Source organism: Giraffa tippelskirchi, chromosome 4, assembly GCF_054371585.1.
Source record: "Giraffa tippelskirchi isolate mGirTip1 chromosome 4, T2T-mGirTip1v1.2.pri, whole genome shotgun sequence".
NCBI classification, from domain to species: Eukaryota; Metazoa; Chordata; class Mammalia; order Artiodactyla; family Giraffidae; genus Giraffa; species Giraffa tippelskirchi.
The window spans coordinates 24,928,279-24,948,899 of record NC_137278.1 but is presented as its reverse complement, the minus strand read 5'-3'; the positions used below and the strand labels follow the sequence as shown (position 1 = coordinate 24,948,899).

The 20,621-nt window shown below is 44.3% G+C and overlaps 1 protein-coding gene across 3 annotated transcripts in view; it reads right to left on the bottom strand.

The window, feature by feature from the left end:
- KCNS3 (potassium voltage-gated channel modifier subfamily S member 3) overlaps window positions 1–20,621 on the bottom strand; it is an 84,835-nt gene that overhangs the window by 50,157 nt on the left and 14,057 nt on the right. For 2 of the 3 annotated variants that reach the window (XR_014082278.1, XM_081591216.1), the window contains exons 2-3: window positions 13,399–13,499; window positions 1,932–2,120 (exon numbers count right to left, since the gene is read on the bottom strand). The gene's annotated coding sequence lies outside the window, so the exon portion shown is untranslated. The remainder of the gene's footprint in view (window positions 1–1,931; window positions 2,121–13,398; window positions 13,500–20,621) is intronic. The other variant, XM_081591217.1, reaches the window with a different exon arrangement.

The window sequence follows — 20,621 nt, the reverse complement described above, 5'->3', positions numbered from 1 at the left end:
GTGAACCCAAAAGCCAGAAATCTGTTCTATTTGTAAAAAGCAAAGAACCAGAAGTGAAAGATATTCAACCAGAAACTGGAAAACTGTGGATTTTGCCACAAGAGGGGAGACTTAACTCTCCAGTAGCTACCTCATCACATCTCCAACTGAGTCACATTACATGGAGGAACCCTTATGCAGACAGTTGGCCACCTGTTGTGAAGAGCCAACTCACTGGAGAAGACCCTAAAGACAGCTGTCAGGGTGATGCGATGAGGTCCAGAGGTAGAGTGTTGGAGCACTGAATGTATCTGCACCACATGAGTCATTCCCCCTGCCCTACTTCCCAGCTCTGTTCACTTTCTCCCATAGCCTTTCAAGTGCATTTTTATCTGTACTGCCCTCCCCCCCCACCCCCCACCCCACCCCCGGCAAGGGATTACAGTGCCTTTATATTTCTCTTTATCCTTAGTTATCTTTATACCCTTATAGTTATCTTTATCTTCTTTATCCTTCTCTTTATTGCCTTTATAGTTCTCTTTATCCTTCACAACTCTGACCATTACTGTCACCAGACTCCAAGCTTTTCCATGGAGGGGACCATGTATTATTGTCATCACCACAGCACCAGCCCCTTATGCTAAGTGCTGCCCATGGTCTAGTGAAAGATACTCATTTTGATTTGGAAGAATCAATAAAATTTATCACTGTGAACAGATGGAGCACAGAGCATTTGGGGGCAGTGAAACTATTCTATATGATGCTGTGATGGTCCATACATGCCACTATATGTTTGACAAAACCCATAGAAAGTCCCACACTAGGAGTGAACTCTAATATGCACTATGGACTTAAGTCAATAATAATATGTCAGTATTGGCTATCAATTGTAATAAACACTGCACCAAGGCAAGATGTTAAAAGTAGGATGAACTGTGTGGATAAGGGGAGGGTGTACATGGGAACTCAGAAATTTCTGCACAATTTTTCTGTAAACTGTTCTTAAAAAAAACACTGTTTTGTGAAAGAGCTAGCAAAAGGCTGTAGATCGGGCATGGTGAAATGACATGCCTCCAGTGACCAAACAATCAAACAAGTAAGTTACACAAATGAAGTGGGCTGGTTGGGACTGTGGTTAACCACTCAGGCTTATCTCAGAGGCACAGGCTACTCGGCATGAGTCCTTTTTGAGAACAGAAGGCCAGTCTGGGTGTATCTTACAGTGTTCCTGGAAAAGCCAGAAATCTAATTTTTACGTGGGCTATCTCAACATTAATCAGAATTGATCCAAAAAGTTTTTAACACTATAGGAAGTGTCAGTCGTGCAGTTGTGTCCAATTCTTTGGGACCCCATAAACTGTAGCCCACCAAGATCCTCTGTTCATGGGATTTCCCAGTCAAGAATACTGGAGAGGGTTGCCATTTCTTTCTCCAAGGGATCCTCTCAATCCATGGATCAAACTTGGGTCTCCTAAAGTGGAGGCTGATTCTTTACCATCCGAACCACCTATAAAGCTCAAGCAAAAATGTGTCTCCGGGCCCAGTACTGCCAATAAGTCCTCAATCTGGGACCAGAGCGAGATTCTTCTCAGCTCCAGCACCATGGCACTCATTTCAGGCCTGGCTAACTCAAATGGACACAAATGGAACCTTGTCACAGTAAGGAGTGTCACTTCCTCAAGTCTGAACTACAAACCACAAAAGAGGGAGGGCCACGTGGACAACAGGATCTTCCAAAGATGACCTGCTGTGTCTCCCAGCACACAGCAACCCAGTCCTTCCAGGCCAGTCCTCTCCCTTCCTTCCTCAGTCATCTACCCCAACTGCCCCATGGATTTTTACAAACAGAAGAGTCTCCCGGATGTTTAATCCTCATTTCTGTCACTAGGTTTTTCTCCCCTTCCTTTGGTAAATGCTGGCATCAGAGAAAACACCAGACAGGCAGCTCTTACCCTTGTGGTGTTGATGTCACACACTCTGCCCTCATCCTGCCCAGCGGAATGTCCATCATCATCCAAGAAGCTCCAGCCTTCTCCCCTCACTGGAAAGCGTGGGGTACAGAGGCATTTAGCAGCCAAAAAGAAAAGAATCCTGTTCTCTGGCTGTACCGGCCGAAGCAATCGCTGGGAAATCACTCTCACCTGCAGAAGAAAGTATCAGTCATGTTGTAACTACAGGGAGAAAACACATCCAAGAAGTTTTATCTCAGACTCAATGCTCTGGGCATTTTACCAATTAGACTCGTATCGTAGAGCCCAATCAAACTCCCAGGGACCCATCACTCCCGTTGGTCATGTGGCTATGGAGACATCATGAAGTGATTCGCAACCACTTTCAGGCTCCAGGACTCAGATCTTGACAGGAGTGGACACCTGGGGCATCTCCACTGACCCCAAGGCCAACAAAACATCCATAACATGAGGTCCTAGAATTAGGATGTTAGTCACTCACCTCCCACACTGTTTCTTCCAGGAGCATCATTTTCCTAGCTAATTCATCAAGGATATACTTATAAAAAGACCCTGATGTTGGGAAAGATTGAGGGCAGGAGAAGGGGGCAACAGAGGATGTGATGTTTGGATGGCATCACCAACTCAATGGACATGAGTTTGAGCATACTCTGGGAGATAGTGAAGGAAAAGGAAGCCTGGCTTATTGCAGTTCATGGTGTCTCAAAGAGTCAGACATGACTTAGCAACTGAACAACAACAACATATTTATAAACTTCTAATTGAATATCTTTAATCCATATAGAGACCAAGTTTTGAGTGTGACTGCACTAATAGAATGAATACTGCTGCTCTAATTTGAAATCAATAGGTTTCAAAGGCTGGCCACATTCAATGTTGCTTCATTGGTCACTGTCGTCTTTCATAGATCAGAAATGACTACACATGCTAGATCAAAGTTCTCTAGTTAATGCATGTGTGTGTGTGTGTGTGTGTGTGTGTGTGTGTTATGTATAAGGGAGAGTTAATATGAAAATAAGAGGACAAATTTCATTTTTTCTCTTTGAATAAATTAAAGAAAGCAAAAAAAAAAAAAAACCTTTACTTACCAACAAGGTAAGCCTTGCCTCATGGTGGTGCTTTCCCATGGTAGTATCTAAGCATCTACCTATCGATTTTCAGGTTTTCCAATCAATGCTAAGTTCAAAGGGGAAGCGGGGAAGATAAAGAAGAAAGGATTGATCCTGAGCTTCAGAAAGAAGTGAAAGACATGCTTCCAGCTGTCAGTCACTGTAAACTTTCATTAGAGCCGAAGCTCTGCCTGATATTATCTGGGCATTGGGATTACAAACAAGACGCAGCACCTGCCCTCTCCCCCATCTCAGGAGCCCACAGGACTGAAGCCAAACACGTGGAGGTGTCCTACCAACATCCAGGGGGCGACGGGGCGGGGAGCAAAGCAGCAACCACAAGCCGGTCCCAACAAGGGCCAGAGCGCCCCTGCAGCAAATTTCCACCTCTAACAGAGATGGCAGTGAGGAAGGATACAGAACAGGTGCAGCTCTACCCACACTGAACTTCTGTGATTGGGACCCTTGGCGGAAGAGGTAGAGAAATTTCAACACAGACAAATAAAATTCAGGAGCTAGCCCCCTCCCCCCTCTCCTCCCCCCCACCTCCCCCTCGACCTCCTCCTTATTCACCCCTCCTCCTCCTCACAGTCCTCCCCCTCCTCCTCATCTTCCTCTTCTTCCTCCCCCCCCACTTCCCCTCTCCATCTCCAACTCCTCCTCTTCCTTATTCTCTCCCTCCTCCTCCTTACTGTCCTCCCCCTCCTCCTCCTCATCTTCCTCTTCTTCCTCCTCCTCCCCCCCACTTCCCCTCCCCCTCTCCATCTCCAACTCCTCCTCTTCCTTATTCTCTCCCTCTTCCCCTTTACTGTCCTCCCCCTCCTCCTCCTCATCTTCCTCTTCTTCCTCCTCCTTCCCCTCCCCCTCTCCATCTCCAACTCCTCCTCTTCCTTCTCTCCCTCCTCCCCCTTACTGTCCTCCCCCTCCTCCTTCTCATCTTCATCTTCCTCTTCCTCCTCCTCCTCCTCCACGGCCTCCCAGCAGCACCTCAAAGGGTTAGCCTCAGATATTTGTGTTCCCCTTGAAATGTAGAAATGCCGTGCCTTTTTTAAAGGGTACAGCACACAAATATAGGCTTCCTTTCCCTACCAGACACATTTTCCAAAAGTAGCACATTTTAAAGGAAGGTAAGATTAATCTAGCTAGGAGATAATTAACTAATTACAAACAGCTTTGATATAACTACATTAACTACTGAAGAAAAAAAATCCACAAAGTCCTTAGGCTATTCAGCACTTCTAAGAAACCTCAGCACTTCTGGACACTGGCTCATCACCTTCTCAGGGTGGAGCTGGTCCAGGGACAGACTGTGACCTTAGCCAAGCGTATCATTTTTACAGAAACTGGCACTCAGTGGGCATCAATGTCTGATGCATGAATAACATCCTAGGCTGTCTTTTTCTCTCTTCATCCTCTGAAAATCAGAATTCTTGTGCCTTGCCTCATTTCCCCTCATCATGATTTCTGTCCAAAAGACTGGGTTTTTGGAAAACACGTAAAATCAGTCAATACTACTCTGTGTGAATTTATGCAAGTTCTGGCAGCTCTATAGTGGGGTTATGGCGACCTCTTCCAAGAGGACTTATGCCATACCAACTCCCAGAGCCCCTGTCCCTGAGGCAGACCACTGCCAACCCGTACCTCCACAGGAGACACTCAAACACAGTTCTGTCTCAGTCTCATTTGAATGTAGAGTTTCAAATAGCAAGGAGAGATAAGAAAGCCTTCCTCAGCAATCAATGCAAAGAAATAAAGGAAAACAATATAATGGGAAAAACTAGAGATCTCTTCAAGAAAATTAGAGATACCAAGGGAACATTTCATGCAAAGATGGGCTCAATAAAGGACAGAAATGGTATGGACCTAACAGAAGCAGAAGATATTAAGAAGAGGTGGCAAGAATACACAGAAGAATTGTACAAAAAAGATCTTCACGACCCAGACAATTATGATGGTGGGATCACTTACCTACAGCCAGACATCCTGGAATGTGAAGTCAAGTGGGCCTTAGGAAGCATCACTACGAACAAAGCCAGTGGAGGTGATGGAATTCCAGTTGAGCTATTTCAAATCCTGAAAGATGATGCTGTGAAAGTGCTGCACTCAATAGGCCAGCAAATATGGAAAACTCAGCAGTGGCCACAGGACTAGAAAAGGTCAGTTTTCATTCCAATCCCAAAGAAAGGCAATGCCAAAGAATGCTCAAACTACCACACAACTGCACTCATCTCACATGCTAGCAAAGTAATGCTTAAAATTCTCCAAGCCAGGCTTCAACAATACATGAACCATGAACTTCCAGATGTTCAAGCTGATTTTAGAAAAGGCAGAGGAACCAGAGATCAAATTGCCAACATCCGACGGATCATCGAAAAAGCAAGAGAGTACCAGAAAAATATCTATTTCTGCTTTATTGACTATGCCTTTGACTGTGTTTACCACAATAAACTGTGGAAATTCTGAAAGACATGGGAATACCAGACCCCCTGACCTGCCTCTTGAGAAATCTGTATGCAGGTCAGGAGGCAGCAGTTAGAACTGGACATGGAACAACAGACTGGTTCCAAATAGGAAAAGGAGTACATCAAGGCTATATATTGTCACCCTGCTTATTTAACTTATATGCAGAGTACATCATGAGAAATGCTGGGCTGGATGAAGCACAAGCTGGAATCAAGATTGCTGAGAGATATATCAATCACCTCAGATATGTAGATGACACCACCCTTATGGCAGAAAGTGAAGAAGAACTAAAGAGCCTCTTGATGAAAGTGAAAGAGGAGAGTGAAAAAGTTGGCTTAAAGCTAAACATTAAGAAAACTAAGATCATGGCATCTGGTCCCATCACTTCATGGCAGATAGATGGGGAAACAGTGGAAACAGTGACAGACTTTATTTTTGGGGCTCCAAAATCACTGCAGATGGTGACTGCAGCCATGAAATTAAAGGATGCTTACTCCTTGGAAGAAAAGTTATGACCAAACTAGACAGCATGTTAAAAAGCAGAGACATTACTTTGCCAACTAAGGTCCGTCTAGGCAAGGCTATGGTTTTTCCAGTAGTCATGTATGGATGTGAGAGTTGAACTATAAAGAAAGCTGAGTGCCGAAGAATTGATGCTTTTGAACTGTGGTGTTGGAGAAGACTCTTGAGAGTCCTTTGGACTGCAAGGAGATCCAACCAGTCCATCCTAAAGGAAATCAGTCCTGAGTATCCATTAGAAGGAGTGATGTTGAAGCTGAAACTCCAATACTTTGGCCACCTGATGCGAAGAACTGACTCACTGGAAAAGACCCTGATGTTGGGAAAGATTGAGGGCAGGAGGAAAAGGGGATGACAGAGGATGAGGTGGTTGGATGGCATCACCAACTCAATGGACATGAGTTTGAGCAAACTTCGGGAGTTGGTGATGGACAGGGAGGCCTGGCGTGCTGCAATCCATAGGGTCACAAAGAATCAGACACCACTAAGTGACTGAACTGAACTGAACTGATGTGAATTTATGTCAGTTCACCCCTGCTTACGGCATTCATACACTAGGTGTGACCTCTCCACATAAAATGATAAATAGCATTTTCCAAGTCCCTACAACACACCAGGAATCTTCCCATTTTACTGGTGGGACACTGAGGCTCAAAGACACTCTTTGCCCAAAGCTCCACACCTGTGAGTACCAGAGATGGGATTCAAACTCAGGTAGGTCTGCCTGATTTCAGTGAGTATAGAAAATCATGATCCTCTTCTAGCCCTTGGGGACAATTAAGGAAAGATTGGTAGAGATGGCAGCCATGGCCCAAACCAGCAGGTTTGAGGGGAAGAAAAATGTGTACATGTGACACATTCCCCTCTTCCTGCTGAACTATTACCACCAAATGGTTCTGTTTCTGTGTTCCAATCATCCCTATCTGTGTGCAACTGTTCAAAAAAAAAAAGACTGGAGCATTCGTGATTTTGCCCTTATGCTGGTTTCTGACTTTGTTGAGTGATTCAACAGGATCCTGGCAAAACACATCAAGCTCATTCAAGTATCTCCAGCCTCTGCAGAATTCCTCTCTTCACAGGACAAAGGGAGACCCTTGGTGGCATCCTTGGGCTCCCGTCCAGCCTGGCTATATTTCCTGCTGGGTTGACTACAGCTTTCCAAAATGAACACGATGACTGCCTCCAATACTGAGAGGCGAAAGGTGAAGATTAAGTGGCAGATCGGACTCTTTCATCACCCAGAGGCCTGACATCCAATCTTGGAACAGAACGAGGAGAATCAAACGGACGAGCAGACAGTAGACGAGACTGATCACGATGCCCTGCGTCATTCTCCCAGAGAATCACAGGAATAATGTTGCTCTCCCAAAATTAAACTTTAAAATCAGTGCCTGAGAACTTAAAGCAGACACTCCAAGTGACATTGCAGCCTAGGTCTGTGTCCTCTGAGTCTGTAGAGAATGCTGAGAGCAGCTGTCACTGCCCTGCTCACATCCTTCAGAAATGTTGTCACTTCAGCGCCACCCACAAGACTCAGAAGCCTGCAGTTAGGGACAGTGTCCTAATATTAATCTTCAAATTAATTGTCTCTGTTACACAATGACACCTGAAAGGTTTTTTTTTTTCTTTTTGAGCCAATTCCTCTCCCCCAAGCCAACAAGACTAAAGAGTAAATTAATTAAAAGAATCAGTGTGGATAATGAAAGGCCGAGGGTCAGCAATGGAAGCAGAGTAGGAAAGTGTCAAAGATCAAAACTGGTTGCCAAGACCCATTCCAGCACTTTCTAAAGGAGAAGAGTTTTATTCTGAAGATACAGCATCTCCAACACAGATATGATACATCTTGAGTGGGGTTTTAAGTCTCTAGAGCTCAGAGTCTCAGATATCATTACCTACCCTCAAATCTCCCCTTGCTCGGACTCAGCTCCTTGAGGCACCTGCTGGTGATTTCAGTTCCCAGGTTCCTTGCCAACACAGAGCAAATAAGCTATGCAGCTCACACAAGTGTCCACTCTGTCCACCACTTCTATTTAAAGAATGGAACTTAGTAAAGCAAAAAGAAGTTTATTTACTCAGCTCTGGGACACCTGAGTTTCTGAAGTCACAAGTCTGAGAGAGACCTGACTCCGATCCGTGATAAGGTTACCAGGTAAATGACACCTTGGAGCCCCCTCCTAAGCAACCCACCAACTTCCCTGGAGACATGCTGACCTTGCAAACTTCTATAGCAGGGACTCTTAGCCTCAGCACCACCGATATTTTGAGGCCAGATAATTCTTTTTTCTTAAGGGAGGTCCTATGTACTACAGGACATTTAGCAGCATCTCTGGCCTCTACCCAAAGGCTTCCCAGGTGGCTCAGTCATAAAGAATCCACCTGCCAATGCAGGAGACACAGGTGTGATCCCTGGGTCAGGAAAATGCCTGGAGGAGCAAGATCCTTCCTGGAGGAGGGAATGGCAACCCACTCCAGTATTCTTGCCTGGGAAATTCCATGGACAGAGGAGGCTGGTGGGCTACAGACCATGGGGTCACAAGAGTCAGGCATGACTGAGCGACTGAGTATGCACGCATGCACTGGACTCCACCTACTAGATGCCAGCAGTATACCTCCTTCCTGCCCCCCAGAGGGTGACAATCAAAATCTCTCCGGATACTGCCAAATGTCCCCTCAAGGGCAAAATCAACAAGCAGAGGGAAAAACACCTCAGACACCTATATGGGAGCTGGAAGTTCAGAAAGGTCAGAACGACAGATTGTACTAATACTTCATCTGCTGACAGGTGCTAGGGAAATTTCCCCAAAACACTTATTCTTTTAGAATTCAGTGCTGGCATTTCTGGTGTCAGACAAGCAAAATTTTGCAAATGAGAAAAGATAAAAGCAAGGTTAACCTTTTGTTGAAAGTCAAAGCATGCGTCACACAACTTGAATCTTGAGTCTAGTGTAAAGATTAGTGATTTTCTCAGTGAGTTGGTCTTCTGTTTGCTAACATTTTCAGCCTAGAATAACACCCAGGGCCTCACATTCATACAGTTTCAAAGATGTGGCCTACTTCCTGAGGGGCGGGTGCTCCTGCTGGCCACACCCACTCTTAATCAAATCTGCCAATCTTGTGGAAACTCTCAGTTCAGTTCAGTTCAGTCACTCAGTCGTGTCCGACTCTGCGACCGCGTGAACCGCAGCATGCCAGGCCTCCCTGTCCATCACCAACTCCCGGAGTCCACCCAAACCCATGTCCATTGAGTCAATGAGGCCATCCAGCCATCTCATGCTTTGTCGTCCCCTTCTTGCCCTCAACCTTTCCCAGCATCAGGGTCTTTTCCAATGAGTCAGCTCTTTGCATTAGGTGGCCAAAGTATTGGAGTTTCAGCTTCAACATCAGTCCTTCCAATGAACATCCAGGATTGATCTCCTTTAGGATGGACTGGTTGGATCTCCTTGCAGTCCAAGGGACTCCCAAGAGTCTTCTCCAACACCATAGTTCAAAAGCATCAATTCTGCGGCGCTCAGCTTTCTTCATAGTCCAACTCTCACATCCATACATGACCACTGGAAAAACCATAGCCTTGACTAGCAGACCTTTGTTGGCAAAGTAATGTCTCTTCTTTTAAATATGCCATCTAGGTTGGTCATAACTTGCCTTCCAAGGAGTAAGCGTCTTTTAATTTCATGGCTGCAATCACCATCTGTAGTGATTTTGGAGCCCAAAAAAATAAAGTCTGTCACTGTTTCCACTGTTTCCCCATCTATCTGCCATGAAGTGATAGGACCAGATGCCATGATCTTAGTTTTCTTAATGTTGAGCTTTAAGCCAACTTTTTCACTCTCCTCTTTCACTTTCATCAAGAGGCTCTTTAGTTCTTCTTCACTTTCTGCCATAAGGGTGGTGTCATCTACATATCTGAGGTGATTGATATATCTCTCAGCAATCTTGATTCCAGCTTGTGCTTCATCCAGCCCAGCATTTCTCATGAGGTACTCTGCATATAAGTTAAATAAGCAGGGTGACAATATATATCCTTGACGTGCTCCTTTTCCTATTTGGAACCAGTCTGTTGTTCCATGTCCAGTTCTAACTGTTGCCTCCTGACCTGCATACAGATTTCTCAAGAGGCAGGTCAGGGGGTCTGGCATTCCCATATCTTTCAGAATTTTCTACAGTTTATTGTCATCCACACAGTCAAAGGCTTTGGCATAGTCAATAAAGCAGAAATAGATGTTTTTCTGATACTCTCTTGCTTTTTCGATGATCCAGGGGATGTTGGCAATTTGATCTCTGGTTCCTCTGCCTTCTCTAAAATCAGCTTGAACATCTGGATGTTCACGGTTCACGTATTGCTGAGGAGTGGCTTGGAGAATTTTAAGCATTACTTTACTAGCGTGTGAGATGAGTGCAGTTGTGTGGTAGTTTGAGCATTCTTTGGCATTGCCTTTCTTTGGGATTGGAATGAAAACTGACCTTTTCTAGTCCTGTGGCCACTGCTGAGTTTTCCATATTTGCTGGCCTATTGAGTGCAGCACTTTCACAGCATCATCTTTCAGGATTTGAAATAGCTCAACTGGAATTCCATCACCTCCACTGGCTTTGTTCATAGTGATGCTTCCTAAGGCCCACTTGACTTCACATTCCAGGATGTCTGGCTCTAGGTGAGTGATCACACCCCTGTGATTGTCTGGGTCATGAAGAACTTTTTTGTACAATTCTTCTGTGTATTCTTGCCACCTCTTCTTAATATCTTCTGCTTCTGTTAGGTCCCTACCATTTCTGTCCTTTATTGAGCCCATCTTTGCATGAAATGTTCCCTTGGTGGAAACTCTGATCTTCCACAAAATATCAGTTTGGTAGTCTTGCCCGTATTCATCATCTACAGACCAATTTCCAATAAAATCTAAGAGTAATGATGCGACACGAGTACAAAGAAAAGGTGAAAGTTGACCCTACCGCTAGCTTGCTTCGTTAGTAAGAACTGTGGTCAAGGGTTTTGCTTAAATAAAGCTAAAATAACGCAATCAGGCCACCACAGTAGAATTTAATGTGCCAGTAAAATCATATTTAAATCCTATAATCCAAAGCAATCAGAATAATACAACCCTGACCAGTTAATTCAGAAAGTAGTTTACTAAGAATATCTATCTCCAAAGGACTTATTTTTTCCAAATTATCAAATCTCAGTGGAGAATGAACATGTGGACACAGAGTGGGAAGGGGAGGGTGGGACAAACTGGGAGACTAGCACTGACGTATATACACTACCATGTGTAAAACAGCTAGTGGGAAGCTGCTGAATAGCACAGGAAGCTCAGTTCGTGCTCTAATGACCTGGAGGGGTGGGATGGGGGAAGTGAGAGGGAGGCTCAAGACAGAAGTGATATATGTATACATATAGATGATTCACTTTGTTGTACAGCAGAAACTAGTACAATATTATAAAGCAATTATACTCCAATACTAAAATAATAAATAAATAAAATGTGAAAGTGATAGTGAAAGTCACTGAGTCGTGTCTGACTCTTTGTAACCCCACGGACTATACAGTCCATGGAATTCTCCAGGCCAGAATACTGGAGTGGGTAGCCTTTCCCTTCACCAGGGGATCTTTCCAACCCAGGGATCAAACCCAAGTCTCCCACATTGCAGGTGGATTCTTTACCACCTGAGCCACAAGGGAAGCCCAAAATATAAAATATAGAGGCCATTAAAAAAGAAATACCTTAAGCCAATAGGAAAAATCCTTAAATTAACAAAGATTTTCTTTTTCCTTCCTTTTGCTCTGTCTCAAGAAGAAAATGCAAGCTTCCCAGGGTCTAAAATATTCAGGAATTAAAAATAAATTGATAGGTATTCTGGTATTCAGAGAGAAAACCAGTAAGTGCTTGCTAAAGCAAGGCCTCTAAATGATATTTGAAAGGTTAATACAAATTATACTTCCCTTGGCCATCCAGAATGAGTGAATGCAATACCATCCCCAGAAATCCCAAGGGCTACAAGCGTGGTAACTGAACATCACTGTCCTCCCCCAGGGTTCTGTTCCTAGACGACCTCCCCTAGGGAGCAGTAAAAGGCAGCCGGCTGCTGCTGAGTCATCTTCAAACACAACCCACACACAGGAAGGTAAGGAGGGTCCTGTGGAAGGCTGTGCACCTCGTAAGGAAAAGCAAAACCACACTGCCACTGACCCTAGTGTGGCCCTCCTCCACGACTGCCACCATTCCACTGGCCCCAGGGAGGAATGCCCTGGCTCCCTCCACTTTGCAGGAGTCCCCCAGCTTCATGGCTGACAAGCAGGGGTTCAGCCTGCAGCCAGGAAACAGGAAAATCATCCCACCTGGGGACTTTAGACTTTGAGTTCAGTCTTATCTGTCCCCACATTTGCAATGACATGACTGATGCATCCAACACCTACACTAACACCGTGATAAAATGATCAACTGAAAGCAAACAGTTCTGTGGGTACAGGGGGGAAAAAAATCTATCATGCAAGGATAGTAGCAGTGTCAATTGATTAAAGGAAATCTTCTGGAGGACACTAGTAATGTATATCACAAAATCCCACAGTTTCACCTTTTGGAATGTATCCTGAGGAAATAAATCAGACACATGTCCAAGGATGCAGATACAAGGATGTCACTGCATCATTAATTATTCATAAGAGTAAAAAGGCAACCTAAAAGTCCATCGATAGGGGAATGGTGAAATGAGATTAGGAGTGGGCCATGCCAAAGAATACTCTGTGGCCGTTAAAAATGCTGACATGATCATAACAGCTCTGCATACCAAGTCAGGCTCCTCTCTAGGTGTTCACACCTGAACCCATTTAATCCTCACAACACTTGGACTAGTAGTATTTCCATTGGGTTCATTTTACAGAGGGAACAACTGGCAAACAGAGAAGTTAACTAACTCTCTAGAGTCAGTAGCTCCTAAGTGATGGTTTGACAGTTTAAATTCAAACAATAATGCTCTAAAGCCCTGTTCATCCACCGGAGTCCACTGCCCAGAGATTCATGAAAAGTAAGTCACAAAATGCTAAGTAAGAGAAGAAAATAATTATAATACAACAGTGTCATGATCTGATCTTTATAAACTATGTCTGCCTTTATGAAATGGAAAAAAAAAAAAAAAAACTATATAAACATGACCCAAAATGTTAAACATATTCTCTCTGAATGATGGCATCTGGGGTGATTTTTGCCTTCTATTCTGTACTCTCAGCATTCTGTGAATTTCTTTCAAGTATTACAAAAACACTGAAGAAAACAGTTATTTCTACTTGGGAAAATAAAAGGTCATAAGCAGCGTTGGTCAGTATTTGGGAAGGGAGGAGAGACAGAAGAGAAGACATTAAGTCAACTCACAGGTCCGGGTGAGACAGAGCCCAAGGCCGACGTGCTCTGGCGTCACGTGTAGGATTATAAGCTTCTGCTGTTCATTCCGTCTGCTTTAAGGCCGGCCTGTCCTGGAAATAACGGAAGACAAAACACAACATGGTTCTTGCCCTCCGCGCTTAAGGAGCTTAGAAAGTGTTGGAGGAGAGTACATAGGTAAATAAACAACTGCAACCCAAGGCAGAGTATCAACACAAGAGGAGATACTGAGAAGATGCTGCAGTTCAGAGGAGGTAATCCCCCGGGATGGGGAAGCAGGGACACTACCTGACCAGGTGTGTCAGAGCTGAGCCCTAAGGTTTGCATCAAATACGGACAAGTAAAGAACAGGGGAGAGTAAGGCTGCTCTCCAAGTAGAGGAAAGAACTTGTGTAATATGTGGGGACTAAAACGCCTATAGTAGGTAGAGAGCAGAAAATGGCTGGACTCGCCCAAGATGTAGCTGTATGACCTAGACTTATTGATTTTACTTTTTTTTTTTTTTTTTGGCTGTGCCTTGTGACTTCTGGGATCTTAGTTCCCCAACCAGGGATTCCCCAATAGTGGAAGCTCAGAGTCCTAACCACTGGACTGCCAGGGAAGTCCCTGGACGTATTTAAATATATTCTTTCTTCTCAGAATATGTACTGAACTTGTACTGTCTACACCTTGGTGAGCTGGGAGTTACCCAGGTGAGAGATGTCTCTATGGAAGAAAAATGGATTGCAAGTGGCCATATAGAGAATCTGCTGAAACGTGAGACCACACCCCAGGTCTCCTGAACTATTCAGCCACAAGGAACTAGTCAGAGAAATTCAGTTTTCAGTTTCAGTCACTTAGTCATGTCCGACTCTTTGTGACCCCATGGACTGCAGCACACCAGACTTCCCCGTTCATCACCAACTCCTGGAGCTTGCTCAAACTCATGTCCATTGAATCGGTGATGCCATCCAACCATCCCATCCTCTGTCGTCCCCTTTTGCTCCTGCCTTCAGTCTTTCCCAGCATCACAGTCTTTTCAAATGAGTCAATTCTTCGAATCAGGTGGCCAAAGTATTGGAGTTTCAGCTTTAGCATCAGTTCTTCCAATAAATATTCAGGACTGATTTCCTTCAGGATGGACTGGTAGGATCTCCTTGCAATCCAAGGGACTCTCAAGAGTCTTCTCCAACACCATAGTTCAAAAGCATAAATTTTTCAGCGCTCAGCTTTCTTTATAGTCCAACTGTCACATCCATACGTGACTACTGGAAAAACCATAGCTTTGACTACGCCAAAGCCTTTGACTGTGTGGATCACAACAAGCTGTGGAAAATTGTTAAAGAGATAGGAACACCAGACCACCTGACCTGCCTCCTAAGAAATCTGTATGCAGGTCACGAAGCAACAGTTAGAACCAGACATGGAACAACAGACTGGTTCCAAATCAGGAAAGGAGTACATCAAGGCTGTATATTGTCACCCTGCTTATTTAACTTATATGCAGAGTACATCATGTGAAATGCCGGGCTGTATGAAGCACAAGCTGGAATCAAGATTGCTGGGAGAAATATCAGTAACCTCAGATATGCAGATGACACCACCCTTATGGCAGAAAGTGAAGAACTAAAGAGCCTCTTGATGAAAGTGAAAGAGAAGAGTGAAAAAGTTGGCTTAAAACTCAACATTAAGAAAACTAAGATCATGGCATCTGGTCCCATCACTTCATGGCAAATAGATGGGGAAACAGTGACAGACTTTATTGGGGGGGGGGGGCTCCAAAATCACTGCAGATGGTGATTGCAGCCATGAAATTAAAAGACACTTGTTCCTTGGAAGAAAAGTTAAGACCAACCTAGATGGCATATTAAAAAGCAGAGACATTACTTTGCCAGCAAAGGTCTGTCTGGTCAAAGCTATGGTCAGAGAAATTAAAACAAAACAAGAAAACCTTTGGCATTATCACTGCTCTAGAATATCTGAAAAATCAGAAGCTACCACTGGGTAGAACAGTGCACCAGGAACTGCAGTGACCCAAATGGCTAGATCGTCTTTAATGAATTAATAGAGAAGAACATACATTGCGAAGTTATAAATTGGTTTTAATATTCTGGTAACTGTATTTCCATACAGTTGGATTCTTTTATATTCTGTGGCTTTTTTTTTTTTTTGCATTTAAAAATTCTATTCTAAAAAGTGGTCCATAGATGTCCCAGGACTGCCAAAGGATTCCATGGCACAAAAAAAGTTAAGAGTGTAAAATTGTAAATCACTTCATGCTACTCCAATAGTAGCTTCCATCTTACTCGGAGTAAAATCTCCCTTCCCTGACCTGACCTACCTGACTCCGCCTCCTACTCCTCTCACTCTCTTACACTGCCATCTGGCATACTGTTCTCTCTGTTTGTGTGCTCAGTTGCTCAGCTGTGTCCAACTGTGTGACCCATGGACTGTAGCCTGCCAGGCTCCTCTGTGAGTGGAATTTTCCAGGCAAGGATACTGAAGTGGGTTGACACTTCCTTTTCCAAGGGATCTTCCCAATGCAGGGGCTGGTCTCTGTAACACTCCTTAATCATGCCAAGTGAGGCACATTCCTGCCTCAGGGCCTTTGCACTGACTGATCTTTGCACCTCGAATGCTCTGTGTCCAGGTGATTGAATCCCACATCCTTCTTTCTCACATCCTTCAGGTCTTTACTCAAATGACAGCTTCTCAGTGAAGCTTTCCTTGTTCACCCTATCTAAAATATCCCTTGATGAAACTCCTAGCCCTCTTCCTTACTGTACTTTTTCTCCTTAGTATTTGTTAATCCCTAAAATACATAGAGAGACATATGCTTTGTTTTTTTTTTTTTTATCTTATTTATAGTTTGTTTCCCCACTTGGATATGAGCCCCATAAAGGCAGAAATTTTTATCTTATGCTTCACTGTATCCCCAGCGCCTTGAACCTCACATGACATATATGAGGTTCTCAAAAATTACATACTGAATTGATTGATGAATCAATTAGTTGGTTGACATTTATCACATATCTTGGCTACTGGCTGCTTCCACACCATGTCGAATTTGACAGTCTCTGTTGCCCACTGGGAGGAAAAAAAAATCACACAAAATGTGCTTTTGAAACTGTGGTCACCACAGATGAAAAGGAGCTTACTTATCAGCCACTGCAGATGGGAGATACATTTTTTTCCTTAATAAAAAGAGTTTTGCATCAAAGACAAAATAGATAAGTTTTAACACACACAAGTTATGGATCAAAGTTATAGCATAACAAATACAAAAAAGTAAACAGAAAAATTGGCATATGGCATACAACCAGTAAAAGCACACTAACTCAGACTGTAGTAGAAGTGATGCTGGTTGGTATGATCATCACACAGATTTCACCTGGCAAATGATTTAAAAAAGGAAATGGACAGCTTACAAAGGCATGAGTAAATACATGTAAGAAATCACTACATGGGTACTGCTTGACTTAACCTGCTGCTTTTAAAATGCAGAATTACCCATTTGAAGGCTTTGCTGCTTACCTATTAAAATAGCAAAGCTGCCTTTAATATTGATAAAATCTGAAGTTCACAGCACTGTCTTCATAGACATATGAAGCACCTCACTCCATGCTACACCCCAGGAGCGTGTGGTTTTAATAAGAACAACCTTCTTCTTGTAGGATAATCTGCTAACCAGGCAACGTAAGACTGGACTTCTTGTAGTTACAAAAGGTAAGTCAAGGACAAATAAAGGAAGTGCTATTTTATATCACATACATCCTTATACAGACATGCTCAAGTCACTCACATATTAAAAAATAACACAAAATAGGGACTTCCCTGGTGGTCCAGTGGGTAAGACTCCACACTTCCAAAGCAGGGGGCCCGGGTTCAATCCCTGGTCAGGGAACTAGATCCCCGTGTCGTAACTAAGACCAGGAGCAGTCAAATAAATAAATAAATAAAAATACAAAAAATCTTCCAAATTCCTCCTTGCAACACAGCTTTTCGAAAACAGTTTTTACACTCATCCTTCCTTCTTCTCCTACAATACTTGCCCTAATGCTGCACTAAGTGTTTTGCTAAAGGCACCTCCAGACGACCAAAGCCGAAGTTCACATCCCATCTCTGCGAGACTTGCTTGTTTAAGGCATTTGTCACTGCCCACCTCCCAGCCCTTGCACTTCACTGATGCCACTTCTCTGGCTACTTATTCTTGGTTTCCTATGAGACTCTGCTTCCTCTTCCCAAACCTTAAATCTGAGTTCACAAAATAAAATACCTGCAGGGACTAGGTCAGATGAGAAAGGAGGTCACCTGGCCACTGTGACAACCTGGAGAGCACCAGTCCTGCCAGAAAAGGATCGCTGCCCCTCTTTTGTGAGCATCAGGTGGCCAGATGAACCCACCCTGTCAAGGATATCCATTAATCTTATTTTTATGGGAACTTTCCCAACTTTTTTAATGTCATCTATTTTGTGGTTAATGTTTTAATACTGTAAGCCAAATCAACAGATCTGTAGCCTGGATACAGCCTATGGATCTCAAATTTGTGTCATTTTCCCCATCCCGTGGGTTTCTCATCTCGCTGCTCTTCTCCCTGAAAATTTCACTCAACTCAGGAGCCCAGGTGTGGATCTCCAGCCCAGAGCCCCCTCCTACCTTGTGGATTCACGGAACTGCCTACTGGATATATCCATTCAAATGCCCTAATGGGACCTTGAAATAAAACACGTGTACACTTTCCCTTCATCCTCTGTTCCCAAACATCTCTCAAGTCCCTTTCCTTCCCCTCTCTCTCCTGCCTCCGCTTCAGTTCAGACACACAGTGTTTCCCATGGTTTACTCAATAGACTTCTGACTGTCCTCCCCACTCCAGGCCTGTCCACATTCTCTACTCTCAAATTCATTCTTCCATCCAAGCTAAAGCTACCTTCTAAAAGGCACAGCCTTGTATATAACACAGGGAACTCAAACTGGTGGTTTATGACAACCTAGAGGGGGTGAGATATGGGAGGGAATAGGAGGGAGGTTCAAGAAGGAGAGGACATGTGTACACTTAAGGCTGATTCATGTTGTTGTATAAGCAGAAACCAATACAACATCATGAAGCAGTTATCCTCCAATTTAAGTTTTTTTTAAAAAGGAAAAAAGATAGATAAATAAATAAAATGCACAACCTTAACATGCTCTGATGGCTCCCTTGGACTTCAGGATAAACTCTGGATCCACACTGCTTGAGTTTGAATCTACCCAAAACTTAATCTAAGACCAAGGCCATGCATGCTCAGTCGTGTCTGACTCTTTCATGACCCCATGCGTTGCAGCCCAGCAAGCACTTCTGTCCATGGGATTTATCAGGCCAGAATACTGGAGTGGGCTGCCATTTCCTCCTCCAGGGGATCTTCCCCATGCAGGGATCGAACCCACATCTCCTGCATTGACAGGTGTATTCTTTACCATTGCACCACCTAAGAACAGCACTATATAAATACTTATTATTCTATTTTATCATTAAGCATTGCCAGAGCCCTGAGTGTCATCTGAGTAAGACCTGGAATTCTAAGTACACAGAGACTGACCCATCTCTTTGATGCTACTTTGACCCCCACCCCAGCCCCCCAGGTAGACACACCTGCATCAGGTTCACCCACAGCAACAATGAGAGGCCAGCAAAATTCACCAGCAGGGCTTTAGTCTAATGTCTCTCTTTTAGTACACCCCTCACTCGCTTCCAGCCAACACGCTTCTTGCATTTGTGCTGTTTCCCTTTCAAAACCAGTAGGAAATGCTGTGAGGTTAGTCTTCATGCTTAGGTATGAAGTGAGACCTCTAGACACTTCTCACAACACCAAGGGCTCTTTGGATACAAACAACAACAGCTGGGGTGGCTCACTAACAAATCCAATCTGTGTCCGTCAGAAGGCTCTCTGAAGCTCTCTGGGCCAAAGAGAAGCCTGAAGATCCACACGTGGCAAGAGATACGAGCCAGGGCATTTCTGAAGGACATGGAGACAGAAACAACTGAAAGAAGAAGAGGTCTGGTCAGGGAGAGCAAGGAATACACCAGTGGACTCCTCCATTCTTCAGTCCCTCCACTGACAGATGCCTGACAGGCTGGACGAACCGTCTGTCCATCCCATGGCAGGACTGGGGCAGAAGGAATCTCAGGGGCATCCTTAACAACCACCATCCCACCAAGACAACAACCAAACAGGGAGGAATAATTACCCAAAGGAACTTAGAGGGCTGCAGGAAGAGGAAAGTGATGTGTGGCTGAAAATTCCATTCAACTTTCCCACAGAGTTCTCTACTCTCGACCTTAGAATTATAAATATAAATATGATGATGAATAATGTACAAGCTTCCCTGGTGTCTCAGTGGTAAAGAAGCCACCTGCCAATGCAGGAGACTCGGGTTCAATCCCTGGGGCAGGAAGATCCCCTGGAGGAGGAAATGACAACCCCCTCCAGTAGTCTTGCCTGGGAAATCCCGTGGACAGAGGAGCCTGGTGGCTACAGTCCGTGGGGTCGCAAAGAGTGGGACGGGACTGAGCGACTAACCAACGACATGAACACTATAAAAGTCTAAGGAATTTCAGGTCTCAAGGAACAGGTCAAATTACCTCTGTGGGTGATTGAGGTCCCTCTCTAATGCCCCAAATCCCCCTCGTAGTCAAGTCAGTGACATCATTTCATCCCTACTTCTCACTAACATCCCTTCCCTCGCCACAAGCTGCCATAGACTTTTCTAAACAACGTGTCAGAACATGTCTACACTTTCCATAAACCTATAGTAGTTCCCCAGTGTCTTCAGGACAGAGTTCAAACTCCTTTCCACAGATGTCAAAGCCAGAACATCCCCGCCTGTATCTCTGACCACTGTCTCCACCCATCTACTTCCAACCCCTCTTCGTGGGCTGAGACATATTCCTTCCCATCCCCAGCCATACGGCACACTCTCTTTCCCAAATCTCACTGAAGCTGTCCCCTTGGTTCCCTCCTTTTTCAGTTAAATTCCTGTTTGGTCTTCAAGAAATGAGCTCCAGTGTCATCTCTTCCAGGACACTCTCTTTTGAGGCACTGCACACGTGAGTGCGTGCACACACATCCATGCACACATCTCTAGCTACACAGGCACCATGCTCGGTGCTTACAGACCTGTACTTCTCAGCAATATCACCAACATGCAGTGATATCAGCACCCGACACACAGCAGGCAAGTGGGAGATGTCTGGTGGG